Source organism: Microcaecilia unicolor, chromosome 12 (assembly GCF_901765095.1).
Source record: "Microcaecilia unicolor chromosome 12, aMicUni1.1, whole genome shotgun sequence".
NCBI lineage: Eukaryota > Metazoa > Chordata > Amphibia > Gymnophiona > Siphonopidae > Microcaecilia > Microcaecilia unicolor.
The window spans coordinates 95,299,846-95,319,543 of NC_044042.1; the positions used below are offsets into that span (position 1 = coordinate 95,299,846).

At 45.2% G+C, this 19,698-nt stretch overlaps 1 protein-coding gene across 1 annotated transcript in view; it reads right to left on the reverse strand.

Annotated features, from left to right (window-relative positions):
- Nucleotides 1-19,698, reverse strand: part of LOC115481760 (inactive phospholipase C-like protein 2) — a 276,135-nt gene that overhangs the window by 148,420 nt on the left and 108,017 nt on the right. The window lies entirely within an intron of this gene.

Genomic DNA, 19,698 nt, shown 5'->3' on the forward strand with positions numbered 1-19,698 from the left:
GAGTGTTATCCAGAGAAACAGAGAACGGGGGAAGAGGAGAGGTTGGTTTAGGGGGAACGATAAGAAGCTCAGTCTTGGTCATGTTTAGTTTCAGATGGCGGTGAGACATCCAGGCAGCAATGTCAGACAGGTGGGCTGATACTTTGGCCTGGATTCCTTCTGAGATTTCTGGTGTGGAGAGGTAGATCTGGGAGTCATCACGAAAAGCTGATACTGAAAACCATGGGATGAGATCAGAGTACCAAGGGAAGAAGTATAGATGGAGAAAAGAGGTCCCAGGACAGATCCCTGAGGTACACCAACTGATAGTGGGATAGAAGTGGAGGAGGATCCACCACAGTATACACTAAAAGTACGATGGGAGAGATAAGAAGAAAACCAGGAAAGAACAGAGCCTTGAAATCTAAGTGAGGACAGCGTATCAAGAGCAGCAGATAGATCAAGAAGGAAGAGGATAGAATAGAGACCTTTGGATCTGGCCAGGAACAGGTCATTGGAGACCTTAGCAAGTGCTGTTTCAGTTGAATGAAGAGAGCGAAAACCAGATTGAAGTGGATCAAGAATAGCTTGAGATGAAAGAAAGTCAAGACAACGGTGGTGAACAGCACGTTCAAGTATCTGCCATTCATGTCCAGCGATTCTCCTCTCCCCCTGCCCTTCCTTCTTCTGCCACTGCCTGCCTGCTTGAGAGTCTGGGCCCCCAGCAGTGATCAGCCAGTACAAGGCCCAGCACCAGTACTGAGGAGCCTTCACGCCCAACACCATGCGCTCAGGAAGGTCCTGTTATTTCCTCCCTCTCTGACACGTATGTGTCAAAGGGGCGGTACCAAAGGGCCTCCACGAGCAGACAGGCTCAAAGGCTGAGTGTACTGGTGCCAGGCGGGGGCCTGGACTCTCAAAGCAGGCAGTGAGAGAAAATGGGGGGTTAAAAAGGTGCACAAAAAAAGCCCTGGGAAGGATACACATATTACATATGGCCTGAAAAAAACAAACATGTTTGAAGATCTGGAGGACAGAGCTGGGGAATAAAGGGGAACGGATTTGATATACCGCCTTTCTGTGGTTACAAAGAGGTTTACACATTATACACAGGTATTTATTTTATACCAGAGGCAATGGAGGGTTAAGTGACTTTCCCTGAGTCACAAAGTGCTGCAGTGGGAATTGAATAACTGCAATAGATCATCGTGTACTAAGAGCAAATACAATTCACACAGTTAAATGCATTCACTCTTTTTTATCACTTCCATAATAGCACATGAAGGATGGCAGGGAGCATGCTTCTTACCCTGGATTTCAGCCTCCTCTGGAATTTAGTCCAGATTTTCCCGAGTCATCAGCAACCTATAAAACTATCTGTGGAAAGGATGGAGGGTTCCTTAATCAGCAAGACTGAAAATGCTGCTGGTGACAGTTGTTCAAGCCTCAGCCCTGCGCTAGCAGCTGGTGCTGCCAAGGAATAACCCCAGCAAGTTAAAAGATTTTCACTGCTAGCTTAAACACTGTTTCCCAACCCTCTCCTGGGGTTTTCAGTGTATCTGAAATAAATATGCTTGCGATAGATTTGCCTGCACCAGTTGCAAGCCTATTTCATGCTTATTCATTACAGGATATCGTGAAATCAGAATACTAACCTGGAGGAGGGAGGGACTACTGCACACCCCTCTGTGAGACTAGAGAGGCTGAGAAATTTCTAGAGCAGTGGTTCTCAAACCTGCCCTGGAGGACCACCAACCAGTCGGGTTTTCAGGATAGCTCAAATATGCATGAGATCTATTTGCATGCCTGTCACCTCCTATATATGCAGATCTGTCCCATGTAAATTCATTGTGGAAATCCTGAAAACCTGACTGAATGTCAGTCCTCCAGGGCAGGTTTGAGAACCACTGCTCTAGAGCAATGCTTCTCAACCCAGTCTTCGGAGCATACCCAGAAAGTTAGGTTTTCAAGATATCCACAATGACTATGCATGAGATAGGTTTACATACCAAAAGAGGAAGTGAATGCGTCACTCTCTCATGCATATTCATTATGGATATGCTGAAAACCCGACATATGGGCAGATGATCAAAAGCCCCGCACTGCTCCAAACAGAACTCTAAAAATAGCGCTGGAACAGCGCAGGGCTTTACCGCCCCTATGATCTGAGATAATTGCATACAAACTTAAGCAAGCAATTCTGTCTGATCATAGGGTAGAAGTGCGGGAGAAACTCCGTTATATGGTGTGAAGCCCCGTCCAGTGCTTCCCAGGATGCAGTGGGCAGGGCTGGGCGTTGCCATTTTCGAGGCGGCACAGATGGAAGGGGAGGGAGGTAGTAGCAAACGCAGGCGCTAGTATGGCACTAAGAAGAGGTAGAGGGGTTGGGAAGTGTTGCTAGACCACCAGGTGGGGGGGGGGGGGGGGATTGACCCGCAGCCCATTGGGCCACCAGGGATATCTGAGGGATGCTGGGGGGGGGGGGGGGGTTGGAGACCCACCGGATCTCCAGCCCCCCCTGAACCTGTGTTGGGGGTGTTAGGGGGACCAAAGGTCCTCCGAACCTCCAGCCCCCTGTCCCTGGGAGGGGGTTGGGGTTCCTGCAGGGGGCTGCTGCATTGGGGGGAATGGGGGCCTGCTAGCATGCAAATGTATGCTGGACAGGGCTCACCATTCCTCCCCAAATGGTCTGCAAACCCTAACATCAGCTCCGAGCTGGTGCATAGTTTGCCATGGCCAGTGAGCAAATCTTTGGCGCTCTGGTCGCTGATCAGTGGGGATGAATAGGTTGAGCATGCATCTGCATGCTACTTGCGCTAAGAGCCCTGTTCTGCATGCATTTGCATGCTAGTTGCATTCAGAGCTCATGGGTGCACTGTTTCACGCGCTCGGGGGCTCTGATCAAGGGGCGGTAGCAAACGCAGGCACTAGTATGGCACTAACAGCCTCTAGCGTCTGCGTTTGCTTCTGATCATCTGCCCATTACTGGGTGTGCCCAGAGGACTGGTTTGAGAAACACTGTCCTAGAGACATAGGGATTACCCCTGTAGATGCCCCACTTTCCCCAGAGCAAGGGAGGGGGAGACTTATTGTCCAGAGTATAGCAAGTTTCAAGTAATTTGAAAGCTGAAGAGAAGCTAGTGTGTGCCTGTTTTCAGTTTTTAGGAAAAATCTGAAGGTTCGATGTAGAAAGCTAGTGCTGGAGTTAAGTGCACAATTAGCAAGATGTTTGCATGCAGCTGTGTGATGCAGAGAAGTGTTTAAAGCAGAAGATAACACTGCACAAATTCATGTAACAGGACATTGGTGCACAGTATATTAAAACCAGTAGTACTGAGGTATTGGCTGTTCAGCCCCAATGCACAGAAGACTTTAAGGTGAGAACAATGCTAGGATTTAAACACTAAGTCTGAGGAGGCATAGACGAGTTAGTTCACTCTTCTGCGGTGAGGTTGGAGAAGATTTAATGCCATTTGCTTCTTTTGCTGTGAACATAGCAGTACCCATAATTTTTAAGACAGAATGGGAGGTGACGGGTCTGCCCACAGGTCCGAGCAGAAAAAAATATTCTATCTATGCATGTACTGGAATGTTGTTCTGTGCACAAACACTGGCATCGCAAAAGTTTTTTTTATGCAAGAACATAAGAATAGTCATAGAAACTAATAGTCCATCTAGCCCAGTTTCCTGCTTCCAGCCCTGGCCAATTCAGGTCACAAGTACCTGGCAGAAAGAGTAGCAACACTCCGGAACACTAAAGAATAGCAACATTCCGGAATCCCAAATAGTAGCAACATTCCATGCTACCAATCCCAGGGCAGGCAGTGGCTTCCCCCATGTCCATCTCAATAACAGACTATGGACTTAACTTGTCCAAACCTTTTTTAAACCCAGATACACTAACCACTGATACCACGTCCTCTGGCAACAAGTTCCAGAGCTTAACTATTTGTTGAGTGAAAAAATATTTCCTCCTGTCCATTTTAAAAACAGAACCACACAATTTCCTTTAGTTTCCCCTAATCTTTGTACTTTTTGAAAGAGTAAAAAAAATCTATTTATTTTACCCGTTTTACGCCACTCAGTATTTTGAAGACCTCCATCATAGCTCCCCTCACCGTCTATTTTCCAAACTGAAGAGTCCTAATCTCTTAAGCCTTTCCTCATCTGAGAGGAGTTCTATCCCCTTAATCATTCTGGTCACCCTTCTTTGAACCTTTTCTAATTCCACTATATCTTTTTAAGATATGGTGATCGTAATTGCACACAATACTCAAGGTGTGGTTGCAAAGTTGTTAAATCGCAAGAGGAGACTGGGCATCCAAATAGCAGATGACGTTTAATGTGAGCAAGTGCAAAGTGATACATGTGGGAAAGAGGAACCCGAACTATAGGTATGTAATGCAGGGTTCCACATAAGGAGTCACCGACCAGGAAAGGGATCTAGGTGTCATGGTTGATGAATGTTGAAACCCTCTGCTCAATGTGCAATGGTGGCTAAGGAAGCAAATAGAATGCTAGGTATTATTAGGAAAGGAATGGAAAACAAAAATGAAGACATTGTATCGCTCCATGGTGCGACCGCATCTCAAATATTGTGTGTAATTCTGGTCACCGCATCTCAAAAAATATAATGGAATTAGAAAAGGTACAGAGAAGGGCAACGAAAATGATAAAGGAGATGGGACGATTTCCCTATGAGGAAAGGTTAAAGTGGTTAGGACTCTTCAGCTTGGAAAAAGGCGGCTGAGGGGAGATATGATAGAAGTCTATAAAATAATGAGCGGAATGGGTAGACATGAACCTCTTGTTTACTCTTTCCAAAAATACTAGAACCAGAGGGCACACAATAAAGCTACAAAGTAGTATATTTAAAACGAATCAGAGAAAATATTTCTTCACCCAATGTGTAAATAAACTCAGGAATACGTTGCCAGAGAATGTAGTAAAAGCAGTTAGATTAGCAGGGTTTAAAAAAGGGTTGGATAGCTTCCTAAAAGAAAAGTCCATAAGCCATTATTAAAATGGACTTGGAGAAAATCTACTGCTTATTTTTAGGATAAGTAACATAAAATGTATTGTACTGTTTTGGGATCTTGCCAGATACTTGTGACCTAGATTGGACACTGTTGGAAACAGGATGCTGGGCTTTCGGTCTGTCCCAGTATTGGAACACTTATATATTTATGTATTAATATAGAGGCATTATAATAGACTTTATCTTTTATTCCTTTCTAGCATTATTTCCTTTTTTTTTTTGGCCATTGCTACACATTCTTGGATGCTGACCCCTAAGGTGGATCTTAGCACCAAGTAACTCTGATTTGGATTATTCTTCCCAATATGCATCATTATACATTTGTCCACATTAAATTTCATCTGCCATTTGGATGCCTAGAGGGGCATAATCGAACAGAAACGCCTATCTCCATGGGCGTTTATCTCCGAGAACGGGTCCGTGAAGGGGCGGAGTGAACCGTATGTTCCAAAAAAAATAGACGCCCATGTTTTATTCGCCAAGGTGTGAGCTGGGCGTTTTTGCTTTTCACCGATAATGGAAAATGAAATCGCCCAGCTCAAAAACCAATAACTCCAAGGCATTTGTTCGTGGGAGGGGCCAGGATTCATAGTGCACTGGTCCCCCTCACATGCCAGGACACCAACCGGGCACCCTAGGGGGCACTTTTACAAAAACAAAAAAAAAGGTAAAAGAGCTCCCAGGTGCATAGCACCCTTCCCTTGTGTGTTGAGCCCCCCAAATCCCCCTCAAAACCCACTGCCCACAAGTCTACACCATTACTATAGCCCTAAGAGGTGAAGGGGGGCACCTACATGTGGGTACAGTGGGTTTGGGGGGGTTGGACGACTAAGCATTAAGCAGCACAATTGTAACAGGTAGGGGGGGGATGGGCCTGGGTCCACCTGCCTGACGTCCACTGCACCCCCTAACAACTGCTCCAGGGACCTGCATACTGCTGCTTGGGAGGAGGGTATGACATTTGAGGGTGAAAATAAAAAGTTGTGAAACATCATTTTTTTGTGGTGGGAGGGGGTTAGTGACCACTGGGGGAGTCAGGGGAGGTCATCCCCGACTCCCTCTGGGGGTCATCTGGTCATTTAGGGCACTTTTGGGGGCCTTATTCGTGAAAAAACAGGGTCCAGGAAAAGTGCCCTAAATTCTAGCTACAAACGCATCCATTATCGGCGAAAGGCGCCCATCTCTGTTCGGGTGATAACCACGCCCCAGTTCCGCCTTCACCACGCCTCCGACACGCCCCCGTCCACTTTGTCCGCATCCGCGACGGAGTGCAGTTGAAAGCGTCCAAAGTTCGGCTTTCGATTATACCGCTTTATTTGTTTTTGTGAGAAAGACGCCCATCTCCCGATTTAGGTCGGAACTTGGGCGTTTTTCTCGTTCGATTATAAGCAGGCTAGTCTCCCAACTTCCTAAGGTCTTTCTGCAATTTTTCACAATCCTTATGCATTCTAACAACTCTGAATAGTTTTGTGTCGTCAGCAAACTTAATCACCTCACTCGTCGTTCCCATTTCCAGATCATTAATAAATATGTTAAATAGCACCGGTTCCAGTACAGAGAGAATTGGCCATTTAACCCCACCCTCTGTTTTCCATCCGTCAACCAACTCCTACACAACAGAACACTGCCTCCTATCCCATGACTAATTTTCATGAGGGACTTTGTCAAACACTTTCTGAAAATCTAGGTACTGTACATCGACCAGCTCACCTTTATCCACATGTTTATTCATGCATTCAAAGAAAAGCAGCAAGTTGGTGAGGAAAGACTTCTCTTGGCTGAATCCATGTTTGTCTATGTGTTCAATAATTTTATTCTTTATAATGGTTTCCACTATTTTGCCCGGCACTGACGTCAGGCTTACTGGTCTGTAAATTTCCAAGATCACCTTGGATCCCGTTTTAAAAATACATTCCTCCAATTTTAACAACAGGTTACAGATCACTAACAGCAAATCTGCAATTTCATATTAGTCATAAGTACATAAGTATTGCCATACTGGGAAAGAACAAAGGTCCATCAAGCCCAGAATCCTGTTTCCAACAGTGGCAAATCCAGGTCACAAATACTTGGCAAGATCCCCCCCTTTTATACTGGTTATCCCAGAAATAGTGGATTTTACCCAAGTTCATTTAATAACGGTCTATGGACTTTTCCTTTAGGAAGCTGTCCAAACCTTTTTTAAACTCTGCTAAGCTAACCGCCTTTACCACAGTCTCTGGCAACGAATTCCAGAGTTTAATTACACGTTGAGTGAAGAAAACTTTTCTCAGATTCGTTTTAAATTTACTACATTGTACCTTCATCGCATGCCCCCTAGTCCTAGTATTTTTGGAAACATAAACAGATGCTTCACATCTACCCGTTCCACTCTACTCATTATTTTATAGACCTCTATCATATCTCCCCTCAGCCGCCTTTTCTCCAAGCTGAAGAGCCCTAGCTGCTTTAGCCTTTCCTCATAGGGAAGCCGTCCCATCCCCTTTACCATTTTCGTCACCCTTCTCTGCACCTTTTCTAATTCCACTATATCTTTTTTGAGATGTGGCGGCCAGAATTGAACACAATATTCAAGGTGCGGTCGCTATATATAAAACTACTATATAAAACTTTAATTCACGGTAATATCCTTTCCCTATTAACACTGTAAGCTGACCAGTACTTGTGCTTGAAAATTATCACTGCAGGTTCCTTTCTCATAGGATCTAACTTCCGAATACCACAAGTTTGATTAAATACTGCATCTTCATCATACCCGAGAGCCTGGAAATGATTTAGAATCACCCAAATAGTATCCAAACCAGAATATATGTAATGATTTAAATAATGAAAGACCATATTTTACCTCCAGGCAAAATAGCCTCCACAGATATGGACCTCAGCTAAAAAAACAAACAAACTAAAAGCCACAGAGCTTTTACAGTGGATCACTTTGCGCCACATTTTGGAGGGACAGCTGATGTCGTATCTCCACAGAGGGGCTAATTCCTACACAGCTTATCATCCCAAATTTACAGACTTAAATTCCTGCTACATTTTCATATCAAAAGTATTTATTTGGAGCACTCTATTTACTAAACAAACTACTATGCAAGATTATAACTGCCCTACTTGCAATCAAATTACAGAAAAAAGAATGCAAAGAGTAGTTCCCCCTCTCCCTAAACCACCTTACATCCCTTTGTGCTCTAGTGGTTTGTGCAGTCAGGGCAGCCGTGATCCCCAGTCGCTCTTGCCTATGTCAGTTTCATTCTCAAAATGGCTGATGTAACCTCTTGCAGCAATCTTGCAAGATTGCCACTAGAGGTTATGGCAGCCATTTTGAGAGCAGAGCCAGCATGGGCAGGTGCGACTGGGGATTACTCCTGCCCTGACTACACCCCTAGACCACAAGGGATTGTAAGATAGGGTTACCATATGGCTCCAGAAAAAGGAGGACGGATTGAGCCAGCCGGGTTTTACTTCCATTGCTTTCAATGGAAGTAATTGAGCCAGCCGGGTTTTACTTCCATTGCTTTCAAAGCAATGGAAGTAAAACCCGGCTGGTTCAATCCGTCCTCCTTTTTCTGGAGCCATATGGTAACCCTATTGTAAGATAGGCCTGAGAGGGCCACCTACAAGTGGGTAGGGGGAAAAGCAACTCCTGTTCAGAGGGGAAGGGGAGGGTGGGAGAAAGGACAAAGCACACATTTTCAGCTTCCACCAAAATCACGTGGTCAGTTTTGGCCAAACTGAAACCATTTTGACCCAAAACAAAACTGGGCAGAAAAAGAATTTGGGGCCAGTTTTGGCTCCATAATCGAAACTCGGTCGGCTTCTATTTTGGGAAAAAGCCTCTCGATTTATGTGATCAGCATTGCCACATGTTAAACATTCCCCCCCAAAAACACAATTTCACACATCCCGATCTCACTACTACTTATCATTTCTATAGCGCTACATGCTAAACATGTAAGAGACGGTCCCTGCTCGAAAGAGCTTACAATCTAATCTTCCACACTGTGTCAGAGACAATGAGCAGGCCCCTCCCTAAAACCAAATTTCCCTGCCTCATTGTTCGAGATGATTACATTGTCAAGAACACATTTAATAGACTTATAAATTATCATGGTCATATCCTAACATTGGCCAGTCCCTTTACCAAACAGACAACTGTCCCACTGCATTTCCCTCCATCCCCTCTAAAGGGAGCCCAAGCTGCAGCCTTCCCGGTGCACATTAAAAAGAAATGCAGAGCAGAGGTCTGGCAGAGCTCAGCCGCCCAGCTAAACGGGAGGAGGCATCAAGAGATGAAAAGTATTTCTGGTGGCTCCTAGAGCCGGACTCTGCCAAGCTCAGCATTTCCTCCCCTTCAGACAGCTATTCTTGGCAGGCGACCTTTACACAGAGGTCACAAGAGGAGACTGTATCAGCAGTCTCCATCCTTCCATTAGAGAAGGACATTTGGGCTGTGAGTAACTTACTGTCAGGCCTACCAGTGTAAGACACGGAGAAGTAATTGTCATTTGCATTAGGGCTGCAAATTTCAACATACCCCTGGTGTTATTTACGAAAGCAATGCATGTATTACACACTGAGCTAATAATTTTATTCTGGAGGGATATTTATAATCCACCTTGCTAAACGATGCTCAAGGTATTACTAGAATACAGGTGAACTAAGACCCTTCCCCACAGACCTTACAATCTTAGCAGATACTCTAGAAAGTTGTCCCAGGTCTCAGCCCATTTCTCTAACTACTAGGCCACTCTTTCTCCCTAAGTAATCTCCCTTACCTTTGCTACTCAGATTTCTATCATTTTTCACTAGCTAACATGAAGCAATTCTGACATATATAAATCATTTCTCCTTTAATGTTGTCTCCATGGTTTCCTTCTGCTCCTCGGGGCTTCCAACTAATTCAGATCCTGCCCCCCCACAGGGCCACAAGCCTTCATAGACAACTACTGTGTAGAGAATGACACGGAGACGGGGTCCCCGGTAACTGAGGGGATGGGGGACTGTCCCCGTGTCACTTTCTGCTTTAAAACCTGTTAATGAACTGGACCGTTATTTATGTTTGATGGGTGCAGACAACATTATTTTTATTTTTTGGAAAAACAAGCAAACATGTTAGCCACAGCTAGCAAACTTTGCATGGGGGATGCTTGCTACATCTTCTATTGCAAGAGGGACTGTGGAAGACAGGAGAGCTAGACTGAATTCTGAGATTGTTGACGACTTCTTATTCATCCACAGATTTAAAAAATCGTAACAAGTGCTTCATAGGGCATATGTCTCCCCTCCAGGGCATTTTAACAGGGTGGATTAGAATTCCTTGGGGTATATTTATATTTATTGCATTTGTATCCCACATTATCCCACCTATTTGCAGGCTCAATGTGGCTTACATAGTTTTGTTAACACAGTCAATCCTGGATGTCAGGTACAATTATTGTTGTGCAGAGGTTAATTAAGGGAAGAAAGTAGAGAGAAGAAAGAAGGAATTTATTAGGAATAGTAGACGGTGGGTTTTCAGAAGTGGATTAGTGAGGTTCTGGGTTTGTAGAAGTCAGTTATTGTTGGGGTTGGAAGGGTAGAGGGTGGTGGTGGGAGGGTTATTATATTATAGCTGCTCATTGTTATTATTGTTTTCTGTTTGTAATTTATGCACAACAGTTGCACAGCATATTGTTTCTTTTTATACTTTAATAAAAAGTTTTAAATATAAAATCATAAGTGTTCGAGGCTTCTGTAGATGAGAACAGAGCCCACGGGGACGGGGCGGGGACAGAGACAGGGCCAGGGACAACATTTTATCCCAGTGTCATTCTCTACTACTGTGGCCTATCCTTTACAACCCCTCTTACCACTTAGCTGATCCATTAGAGTAGATAGGGAGCACAGAGTTCTGGATACCCACCCTCAGTTCAGCCAAATACATGACCCGCTTGGGGTCCTTCTGTTCCTATGTGACTGCTGGGATGCCCTACCAAAGCCTGTAAAAGTGGCCGATGATTTTTCCGGAAGTCCCAGACCCTGACTCAAGCCTGCTAGTAAGGCACCTGATTTTCACAAGGGTGATGCCCTTGAAATTCAAGAAGGTGAGCGCCTGAAATGAAGGCGGGGAGCATTACACTTGGTCCTGCAACTCCTCTACACGTCCCTGCGACCTGCTGTTCAATATTTAGCATATGCTCATTCTCAGGGAAGATGATACTCTAAAGAATTCATTTTTTTCTAGCCCAGAAATCTTTCCTCTGTCCTGCTGATCACAGCTGAAATTCCTGGCTGCTGAGCAGGAAGCGAAGTGCTCTGCGCTGACAGACGGGAATGTACATCTGCTCGCTTCTGGTTCAAGCTCCACAGGGGTAAAAGGCTGAACGTAGCTACCTCTTTAGATTAACATGAGTAGTGCAACCAGGCATTCCTCAGATAATAAATTGCTAGAGAGTTTTGATTTTTATTTCTTTCATCTTCTGCTCCCTCATCTTCCCGCTACAGTTTCTGGGGTGACTTGAATCCCCTGGCTGGCCAAGGCCAGGTTGGAAAGCTGTGTTTGACACTGAGCCCCTGCTGCTCATAAGATCTACAAATTATTTAAACCATGGCTCTCCTAAAGCTTTAATCTGATCTTGGCTCACCATCTGCCAAGGCGGGGGCTCCAAGGAGATAATTCAAGGTCAGTAATCAGGGGGAGGGGGTGGCAGATGAGAGCAAGTGAAAAGCAGGGCAGGAGAGATGGGGTAGGTTAGGTTCATGGATATTACCCCAGCAACCAGTGAAACACTGCCAAAATTTACATTCCTGAAACTGGCTTTGAGATCTCTATAGGACTCTGGGCCAACAACATTCTTCTTGTCAAGAAACTTCTGAACTGTGACTCTGTGGGTCAGTGAATTAGAAGACCCAAAAATGCTTTGGACTTCACTTCAGATACTAATCTGTTCTCTTATGGTGACAAAAGGAATTGTCTGAAAGGACACAACCTGCAAAACTGATTTCATCCTGCTTTCGGGGACTCCCTGCATTTCTCTTCTGTAATCAGGTGTCACCAGCAGATCTGGTTCTTCTGTTAGGTGAACTAGGTGGTTTGCCTAGAGCACTGAATTCATGGAGCAGAGCCAGCATAAGAAAAAAAAGATACCAGACCTGCTGCCACTGTTATTGTCAGCTCATCCTCTTCCTTTTCTCTCTTCATATGGCCAGTCTGGTGGCCGCTGTCTCCCACTCTCCCTACCACACATGTGGTTAGACCAGTGGTTCCCAAACCTGGTCCTGCAGGCATCCCAGCCAGTCAGATTTTCAGGATATTCACAATTAATATTCATGAGATAAATATACATGAGGTGGAGGCAGTGCATGCAATCTCTCTCATGAATATTCATTGTGGATATCCTGAAAATCTGACTGGCTGAGGTGCCTCCAGGACCAGGTTTGGGAACCAATGGGGTAAATACTAAAGACTCCATTTGGTAATCTGAGCAGCACCCTTCAGGATTCCTGAGAGTATGGGGTAGGGTTGAGAGCAGAAATGTGTGCCAATTAGCAGTCCCTGTGTCTGCATACTTACTGCTGTCAAATTTATTATTACTATCATTGTGCAACTTAAAACTGGATATTTTGGACATTGTAATACTTTTCACTGGACCAACAAAATTACTTCTATGCTGAAAGTATTGACAAGATGGAAGAGACGAATTAAAACACTGGCCTAGAGAGGGAGATTGATGTACACTTCCCTACAGGGGGCGCTACAGAGAGCCTGAGGATTCAGACCTCATGTCAAAGTCTTTAGCGAGATCGCCCTCCTCTCCCTCCCCCCCCCCCCCCCCCTTTGTAGCTGACTCTCTCTGCCTCATATCAGGCTGATGGAGGCTTTGCAAGCAGTACCGGTGTGACAGTACAGTTCGAGCAGTTAATCCTGAGGGATTCCTCATCCCTGGTGTGATCACAATTATTGAGTTTAATTATGAACATTTAAGGGGTGCAGGAGGAAGACTAGGGGACCTAATTGTCAACTGAGGGGGGCACAAGGCTGAACTACAGGGCCTAATACCATTGTACCAACCCTGGCCACCAATTCCAAGGGGAAGGGGAAGGGGAAGGGGGGAGCAGGCAAGTTGTCCCAAACAGTGGCAAGCATGACTTACCGGGTGGGAAAAAGCACAAAATGACAATGCAAACTGTTCTCTTGAAATTTCTTTTACTAAAAACCCAACACAATTCTTTAGACGCAGAGAGCAAGCACAGTTCCAGCATATGAAAGACATCACACTTTTGGTGACACATTCTAATAGGGTCTCTGCAATCTCAGCACACAGTACATTAAACCTTGGCACAAGCCAAGCCCTGCTCAGTCACCCAGAGCACTGTTCATTAACTCTCCACACTAGGCTGGTTTAGTGTGATACAATTAGCATTGGCTATTAGCACTACTTCATTAGCAGGCTATGATGCTTAACCCAAGGCCTTAGGAGATGAAATGGTTGCAATCGGTAGGTTTGGTAACTGGTCCCCTCTCTCCTTTCTTCTTCTGCCCCTGCTCCCCCAAGCCACAGACTGGTCCAGTCCTGCTTCCCCCTCCTAACACATGCAGAGCAATACAAGCAGGCACTGATGCAAACCCATAGGTAAATGGGATAGCAATGCATGGGTATGGACAAGCACGGAAAAATACAGCTGCAATCCACCCCCTGCAATTTGCTTAGTCACCAGATGGAAGGCTTTTGTGATCATCTTGGTTGATTTGGGATGATAATGACCACCAGAATATCCTGCAATTAGATTAGATGAGACAAAAGAACAAAAGTGGTAGCCAGCGTGGTCAGGGTCCTTCAGAGGAAAGATCAAATTCTCCAGTTACTGTGAATAAATCTATTCCCAACCCTCTAATGGAGGAGAAACAGAGAACAGGTTGGCAAATAAGGATCAGAAGGGTAAATCTATTCTACCCAAGGGCCAGAAACCTTAGTTGGTGTCTGGTTTCGCCTTCACTGAAGCTGTCCTCTCACCCTTTTTAAAAAAATTATTTTATATTTATAGAAATTTTAAAATAATTACAAGTACCCACTTGTTACGGAAAATTTTGATAAAGGGAACAACCAAATAGGGAAAAAAAATTAACAGAGAAATAGTAAATAAGCAGTTCCCCCACCACATTAGACCACAACAAATACAGGGCAGAGACTTGAACAATGGAGTTACTGAAAGAGGAAAACAAAAAGGAACCAAGTACTAGCCTGATGCAGATCGTTTCCCTATTACTATCAAACATATAAATGGCGAGTGACCGTACTCACCTGCAAATGCGCAGAAGAGACTTCAATCTCTGTCCCGCCCCCGCGTCAATACGTGATGACGGGGGCGGGACAGAGAGGGAAACTGCGCGAAGGGGAGGGAGGGAACCGCCGACATCGCTACCGCTCCCCCCCCCCGAGGTCGCCGCTACCGCTCCCCCCCCCACCTGGAGTCGCCGCCACCGCCCCCCCTCCACCCGGCCTGAGCACTCTCTTTGGTATTGAACTTACATTGCCGACACGCAGCAGACAGATCAGCTGAGCTCCCGTTGGCCTTCCTTCCCTGCCTGTGTCCCGCCCTCGCCGATGTTACATCACATGAGGGCGGGACACAGGCAGAGAAGGAAGGCCGACGGGAGCTCTGCTGATCTGCGTGCTGCGTTTCGGCGACATAAGTTCAATAGTGAAGAGGGGGCCCGGGCCGGGTGGAGGGGTGGCGGCAGCGACCTCGGGGGAGGGGGCCCTGCAGCGGCGAGGGGAGGGGGTCTTGGAAAAACCCCATACTAGCCCGTTTTAACGGGCTCAACGACTAGTATTACAGAATACGAAGTTGGTACCTGTGTAGCAGATGATACAGACACGTTTCTTACATCAAGAAAAAACCATTGGGTCAAAGAAAAAAGATACTTAACCCCTAGGTAACAAATTAAACATTTGAATGAGCACCTAAGACAAAACCTGGCCCCCTTAAGGCCAAAGTCCATCATCTCATTGAAAGAAATCATTTTCACCATTCCTGCATCGTCCAGGAAACATCAGGGTAAATCCATATTCTCTGCCCCATAAAAAGAGTATTGGATTTCTCAACCTTGAAAAGAAGGAAGCTGTAACACTGTAGTGGCTAATTTAGAAGCTGAAGTTTTCTTTTGGACATCTGAAGGCCGGCATTTAGATGTCCATATTCCACAGACGTCCAAATCCTGATTTTATAAAGCCAGAATATGGATGTCTAAAACTGCAGTACGCCCACATTGCAAGGGGGTGTGGTCTGGATGTTTTAGGCATAGGGTTACCATATTTGCTCACCCAAAAAGGAGGGACACCCTGCCTACCACACCCACCCCGCCCCCATTTCACATCCCTAAGGGTGTCCTATCCTCCCCTCCCCTTACTGTACTATCCTGGTGGTCTAGTGACCTCTGGGGCAGGAAAGAGCCCCCTCCTTCCTGCCTGGAGCGGTTGCAGACTGTCTTGCTGCCTCCGGTCCCAGTGCCGATTCAAAATGGCTGCCAAGAGTTCAAGCGGTGACCTTGCAAGACTTCTGTGGAAGTCTCACGAGGCTGCCGCTTGAACTCTCGGCAGCCATTTTGAATCGGCGCTGGGACCGGAGGCAGCAAGAAACAGTCTGCAACCGTTCCAGGCTCTTTCCTGCCCCGAAGAGGTCACTAGACCACCAGGGCAATACAATAAGGTAAGGGGAGGGGAGGATAGGACACCTCTAGGTCTGCCCACTAGCCTGTCCGCCCATTTATCCACAAAAGCCACCCGGTTGTCCGCCATGTCCTCAAAAAGAAGACATCTGGGTAAAACCGGACGTGTGGTAACTCTATTTAGGCAGGACTAGGGAGGGCCTCCGACTGCAGAAGGGGCAGGGATGTCCAAAAAGATGGATGTCTGCTTTCAGACCTGGTACTCGGCATGTCCCGATTACAGAAAGGTGCTCCAGTTGAGTGATGCTGCACTGGAGGGAATACGGGAAGTTACAGCAGGTATTTTTGTGTCCCTGGAGAGCTCAGAATTTTTTTTTAAAGGAAAAGTAACAAGGGCTGCAATAGAATTTGAACCACCCAGTGTCCTCTGCCCTGGTTATTAGCTGGCTGCTCTACTACTCCTCCACATGTTGGTGTGGCCACAGACATCCACATACCTTGTTTTGCCCTGTTCCCTAGTCATAGTTTGGATGTTTCCGTTTGTAAAATGGATGTTCACGCTGGACATAGCCTGCATTTGGATGTCCATTCCTCGTGTCTTTTAGAGTAGGCTGCAGTATACAACTTACGAACTTGGACATCGTTACTGAGGTGACGTCCCTTCTAAGTACATAAGTAATGCCATACTGGGAAAAGACCAAAGGTCTATCGAGCTCAGCATCCTGTCTCCAACAGCGGCCAATCCAGGTCAAGGGCACCTGGCAAGCTACCGAAACGTACAAACATTTTATACAAGTTATTCCCGAAATTGTGGATTTTTCCCCATTTAGTAGGAGTCTATGGACTTGTCTTTTAGGAAACCGTCCAACACCTTTTTAAACTCTGCCAAGCTAACCGCCTTCAATACGCTCTCCAGCAACGAATTCCAGAGTTTAATTACGTGTTGGGTGAAGAAAAATTTTCTCCGATTTGTTTTAAATTTACTACACTGCAGTTTCATCGCATGCGCTCTAGTCCTAGTATTTTTTGAAAGCGTGAACATACGCTTCACATCCACCTGTTCCACTCCACTCATTATTTTATATGCCTCTATCATGTCTCCCCTCAGCCATCTCTTCTCCAAGCTGAAAAGCCCTAGCCTCCTTAGTCTTTCTTCATAGGGAAGTCGTCCCATCCCCGCTATCATTTTAGTCACCCTTCGCTGCACCTTTTCCAATTCCATTATATCTTTCTTGAGATGCAGAGACCAGAATTGAACACAATACTCAAGGTGCGGTCGCACCATGGAGTGATATAATGGCATTATAACATCCTCACACCTGTTTTCCATACCTTTCCTAATAATACCCAACATTCTATTCGCTTTACTAGCCACAGCAGCACACTGAGCAGAAGGTTTCAGTGAATTATCAACGACGACACCCAGATCCCTTTCTTGGTCCGTAACTCCTAACGTGGAACCTTGCATGGCTTAGCTATAATTCGGGTTCTTTTTTCCCATATGCATCACCTTGCACTTGCTCACATTAAACGTCATCTGCCATTTAGCCGCCCAGTCTCGTAAGGTCTTTCTGTAATTTTTCACAATCCTCTCGCGAGTTAACGACTTTGAATAACTTTGTGTCATCAGCCAATTTAATTACCTCGCTGGTTACTCCCATCTCTAAATCATTTATAAATATATTAAAACGCAGCGGTCCTAGCACTGACCCCTGAGGAACCCCACTAACTACCCTTCTCCATTGTGAATACTGCCCATTTAACCCCACTCTCTATTTCCTATCCTTCAACCAGTTTTTAATCCACAATAGGACATTTCCTCCTATCCCATGACCCTCCAATTTCCTCTGTAGCTTTTCATGAGGTACCTTATCAAACGCCTTTTGAAAATCCAGATACACAATATCAACCGGCTCCCCTTTGTCAACGTTTGTTTACTCCTTCAAAGAACTGAAGTAAATTGGTCAGGCAAGATTTCCCCACACTAAAGCCGTGCTGACTTGGTCTCAGTAATCCATGTTCTTGGATGTGCTCTGTAATTTTGTTTTTAAAAATAGCCTCTACCATTTTCCCCGGCACCGACGTCAGACTCACTGGTCTATAATTTCCTGGATCTCCCCTGGAACGTTTTTTAAAAAGTAGGTGTTACATTGGCCACCCTCCGATCTTCCGGTACCACGCCCAATTTTAAGGATAAATTGCATATCACTAACAGAAGCTCCGCAAGCTCATTTTTCAGTTCTATCAGTACTCTAGGATGTATACCATCCTGTCCAGGAGATTTGCTACTCTTCAGTTTGCTGAACTGCCCCATTAAGTTCTCCAGATTTACTGTGAATTCAGTAAGTTTCTCTGACTCGTCCGCTTGAAATACCATTTCCGACACCGGTATCCCACCCAAATCTTCCTCGGTGAAGACCGAAGCAAAAAATTCATTCAATCTCTCTTCTACGTCTTTGTCATCCTTGATCGCCCCTTTTACCCCTCGGTCGTCCAGCGGCCCAACAGATCCTCTTGCTGGCTTCCTGCTTCTAATATACCGAAAAAACATTTTTATAAGGTTTTTTTTGCCTCTAATGCTATCTTTGTTTCGTAATCCCTCTTGGCCTTCTTTATCTGTGCCTTGCATTTGCTTTGACACTCCTTATATGTTGCTTCTTGTTATTTTCAGACGGTTCCTTCTTCCACTTTCTGAAGGCGTTTCTTTTAGCCCTAATAGCTTCCCTTCACCTCACTTTTCAACCACGCCAGCTGTCTTTTGGACTTCCGTCTTTCTATTGTAATTTGCAGAATATGTTTGGTCTGCATCTCTAGGATGGTACTTTTGAACAGCATCCATGCCTGTTGTACAGTTTTTATCCTATCAGTTGCCCCTCTAAGTTTTTTTTTTAACCGTTCTTCTCATTCTATCATAGTCTCCTTTTTTAAAGTTAAACGCTAACATATTTGACTTCCTATGTATAGTTACTTCGAGGTTGATGTCAAAACTGATCATATTATGGTCACTGTTATCAAGCGGCCCCAGTACCATAACGTCCCTCACCAGATCGTGCGCTCCACTAAGGACCAAGTCTAGAATTTTTCCTTCTCTTGTCAGCTCCTGCACCAGCTGCTCCATAAAGCTGTCCTTGATTTCATCAAGGAATTGTATCTCTGTAGCATGTCCCGATGTTACATTTACAAAGTCTATATATGGGTAATTGAAGTCACCCATTATTATCGCATTGCCCATTTTGTTTGCGTCTCTGATTTCTTTTATCATTTCTGCGTCTACCTGCTCATCCTGGCGAGGCGGATGGTAGTACACTCCTATCACCGTCCTTTTCCCTTTTATACATGGAATTTCAACCCACAATGATTCAAAGGTGTGATTTGTGTCCTGATGAATTTGTAATCTGAGTCAAGGCTCTTGTTAATATACAATGCTACCCCTCCACCAGTCCGGTCCACCCTATCACTACGATATACTTTGTACCCCGGTATGACAGTGTCCCACTGGTTATCTTCCTTCCACCAGGTCTCAGTAATGCCTATTATATCCAATTTTTCATTTAGTGCAATATATTCCAACTCTCCCATCTTATTTCTTAGACTCCTAGCATTTGCATATAGACATTTCAAAGTATGTTTGTTGTTCCTATTTGCATGATGCTTAGTACTGGACACTACTGATTTGTCATCTTTTGTCTGATCTTTAGTTGTATTTAAGGGCACCTGGCCTACCACGGTCTGTTGTGCAACCTCACTACCCAGAAACCCTATCTTCCCTGTTTGTGAGGTATCCTTGAAAGATACATTATCCCGAGCCATGCGCTGTTGTGCGACTGTCAGCCTTTCCCCCATATCTAGTTTAAAAGCTGCTCTCTCTCTTTTTTGAATGCTGACACCAGCAGCCTGGTCCCATCCTGGTTAAGATGGAGCCCATCATTTCGGAATAGGCTCCCTCTTCCCCAGAATGTTGCCCAGTTCCTAACAAATCAGTTCATTTTTGATATACCACAAATCATATAAAACAGACTTCTAAGCAGTTAAC